Below are 3,877 nucleotides of genomic sequence, written 5' to 3'. Positions count from 1 at the left end.
GCATCATCTCTGGAGACCCTTTCCTGAGCCTCCTCTAGCGGGGGAGATGCCCTTCTTCGACCTTCCGCAGCCCCTGTGCCTCTGTACATCAGCCACGACACTCAGCAACAACACACTGTATTGTTACTGTCTGTTTTGTCTCCACTGCATTTATTACTAATACAGAAAGATGTTAAAAAGAAAAAAAAAATTCGGGACACCCTGCTGGCTCAGCTGGAGGAGCAGGTGACTCTTGATCACAGGGTTGTGAGGTAGAGATGGGTATAGAGATTACTTAAAAATAAAAAATCTAAAACAAAATTCATTCTTCGTTTTCCAATGGCTCTCAGCCTTCCCTCTTGCCCACACAGCTCCTGACCCATTTCCTCAGGGCCAGTTCAAAGCCGAACGTGTTCACTCCCAGTTTCACAGAAAACAGCCAGTGCCTGGGATGTGGGGGGAGATGACAGGAGGGTGACAGCACCGTCCAGGTTCCACCCACAGGCAGGCCGGGTGGAGATTCACAGGATTCAGACGAAAGGGCTGGTGGCCTCACAGTGATGCAGTCTAACTAAAGTGGGCTGGAGAGGAGATGGGTGGACCGTCAGAGGCTTTGGAGGACATCTCGTGGGCTTGTGTCAAACCCAGAAAAACCAACACCAGAAGGATGGAGAGGCCAGGGAAGCGGTCTTGTGGAAAGTTTCACAATCCTCCCACGTTGGGAGGTGTGGAAAGTCTAGAAGGCACCAAGAACCTCTCATTTTGGCAGAAAAACTTACTCTGGTGTTGGGAAGTCTGCAAAGATAACCACGAACACCGAGCAAAGCTACGAGGGGGATGCACAGTTCCCCAAAGTGCAGCGATCACAGACCAGAGCGGTGGGGATCGGGCTACTGGTGCGGAAACTACGAAATATTGTCTGTTCTTTGTTCCTCACTCCTCACTGTACTGTCAGCTCCCAAAGGGTCCATCTGTCTCTCCATGGCTTATGTCCGGGCCTGGTGCACGATAGCAGGTGCTCCGTGATTATTTGCCCCATGAACAGACAGCAGGAGCACAAACCACACCTTCTTACCCCAAATCCCATTGTCTCCACCATATCACGTGGCTCCATTATACCCTTCCCAAATCGCTGCCATGGTTTTTTTTGTCTGTTTCCCCTTCGTCTTGGCCATAGTACGCTGTTTGCTCTTTGTGCAGTTGACAGGTTCGCTCCCTCACTCCCCTGGCGTGCACGTCCTCTGGGGTGGGTGAGGGAATCTTTGGAATAGACCCACAACCCCTGGCCATCACCAGCTGGGTCAGCCTTCCACTTTAAATAGATTGGCCACCACAGGCAGGGGGCCAGGTGAGAGCACGGGCAGGCGTGGCCCTCCCTGCCCTGTCTGATCTCTCGCTTTTGCCTCTGCCCGTGCCCAGGGCTGGAGCCAACAGTGGTAATCCACGGTGGGAGCACCTGAGGTCAGCATCCCTTGGTGCGGCTGTGTTTGCTAGTTCCAGATGCCGTCTGGCTGGGGAGCTTCCCCCTCGTCCTTTTTCACTTCTGTTGTTTCTGTAGCTCCAGCCCCTTCTCTTCCAGTCGCCGGCTAATCCTATTCCTCCTTTCCGATGCATTTTCTGAAAGGCCATTGTCCCTGCTTAGTTCACATTTTGAATTCCGAAGGAGGACCAGTCCTGTTTATCCTCATCCCACAGTGACTTCACCTCTTGGCCTCAGGCTTCTCATCTGAGAAATGGGAAGAATTATGCCTTCCCCATAGGGGGCCGGGAGATTGCAGGAAAGACTGGAACAGTTGTTGGTGTTAGGTCTAGGTCTGTGTGTCCTAGGGTTGTGATATACAATGTGTTTCTTACTGTGGGTCATGGTCAGAGGGTTTGAAAGCTGTTGATATACTGAAGAGTCACCCAACACCTGATGCTGTTCTAAGCACCTTACACGTATCAACTCAATCCTACAACCCTGTGAGCCCCCGTCTGTGCCCCCTAATGAGGCACATGGGGGCTAAGTGGTTTGTCCAGGGTCCCCCAAACAATAGGAGATAGATAGAAGCTTACAAGTGCTATATTGCCCCTAGCAAGGATCTGATCTGACTCAAGACTGCTGCTTCTTCCCACCCACCAATCCCTACAGACCAGCCAGTTAGTCTAGGCCATCGAAATGCAACATGGGGCTCTAACCCAGCTGGTGGCAGCAACGGTTCTCAGCAGCCGTTGTCAGCAGAAGTGTCCACACGGTGGCAGTGTGGTTCACACAGTCTCCTCAGCAGACCAGGCAAGCTGGGCACGGCCCTGACGCACCAGCTCCCTCGGGTCCACTGGGCAGGGGACAGGTGTGGGAGACAGGTGCATCTCAGTGACCACATGTCCGAGGATTTCATGGCTGGAGGGAGGCACTTAAGAAAAAAGTCAATGAAGAGAGAGGTAGCGGGCCACAGTCTAAGCTCATAGAGTTTTCAAGAGGTGTTGCTCCTCGAGTATCTTTGTTTTCAGTTTCCATCTTGATGATCATTTGTGTGTTTTTATTCAAAAAATTTTTAAACGTTTATTCATTTTCGAGAGACAGAGCATGAGCGGGGGAGGGGCAGAGAGAGAGAGGGAGACACAGAATCCAAAGCAGGTTCCAGGCTCTGAGCTGTCAGCACAGAGCCTGACGCAGGGCTCGAACTCATGAACCATGAAATCATGAACTTAGCAGAAGCCGTATGCCTAACCGACTGAGCCACCCAGGTGCCCCCATTTTACAGGTATTCTAGAGTCCAGGGCCTGGTCCAATTGTTCTCAGCCACCACAAAAGTCCACTGATGTGTATGTAAAGCAGAGAGCCCACCGTTGTGGGCTGAACGTTTGTGTCCTCCCCGAATTCATATGTTGAAGCCTTAACCCCCAGTGTGATGGTGTTTGGAGGTGGGGCCTTTGAGGGATAATTAAATTTAGATCAAGTCATGAGAGTCGGGTCCCCATGATGGGACCTGTGTCCTTACACTTACAAGAAGAGGAGGAGAGACCGGAGCGCTCTCTCTCTCTCTCTCTCTCTCTCTCTCTCTCTCTCTCTGCCATGTGAGAACATGAGTAGGTAGCAAGAAGGTGGCCATGTACAAGTCAGAAAGAGGGCTTCCCCCAGGAACTGAATCCACCGGCCCCTTGATCTTGGATTTCCAGCCTCCATAACCATGAGACCTAAATGTCTGTTGTGTAAGCCACTCAGTCTGTGGTATTTTGTTATGGCGCCAGAGCTGACTGAGACACCCGCCAAGAGTAAGAAGATACATATTTGTTTCTTCTTTTGAACCAGGATACGATGCTATAAAAATAGCCTTTCGATTTAATAAACATCCTAACTCTATGATACCTATATATATATTTTTTTTAAATTTTAAACGTTTATTTTTTTTGAGAGACAGAGACAAAGACAGTGAGTGGGGGAGGGGCAGAGAGAGGGAGACACAGAATCGGAAGCAGGCTCCAGGCTCTGAGCTGTCAGCACAGAGCCTGACGCGGGGCTCAAACCCACGGACCACAATAACGTGAGCTGAAGTCGGGCGCTTAACCAACTGAGCCACCCAGGCGCCCCTAGACCTTGTTTCTTTAAATGTGTAGAATGAGTATAAAATTGAAATCTTATACAATTGTAAGCATTAAAATGCCAACATTGTTGGGGCTCCTGGGTGGCTCAGTAAGTTGAGTGTCTAACTTTAGCTCAGGTCATGATCTTGTGGTTCGTGGGTTTCAGCCTGCGTGGGGCTCTATGCTGACAGCTTGGAGCCTGGAGCCTGCTTCGGATTTTGTGTCTCCCTCTCCTTCTACCCCTCAATCGCTTTCTCTCTCTCTCTCTCTCAAAAATAAACAAACATTAAAAAAACCCTGAACCAAAAAAAAAAAAAAAAAAAAAAAAAAAAAA

The sequence above is a fragment of the Herpailurus yagouaroundi genome, unplaced genomic scaffold (genome assembly GCF_014898765.1).
Source record: "Herpailurus yagouaroundi ecotype Mexico unplaced genomic scaffold, PumYag 182, whole genome shotgun sequence".
NCBI lineage: Eukaryota > Metazoa > Chordata > Mammalia > Carnivora > Felidae > Herpailurus > Herpailurus yagouaroundi.
The sequence above is the reverse complement of the archived record's forward strand: the minus strand, read 5'-3'. Positions refer to the sequence as shown.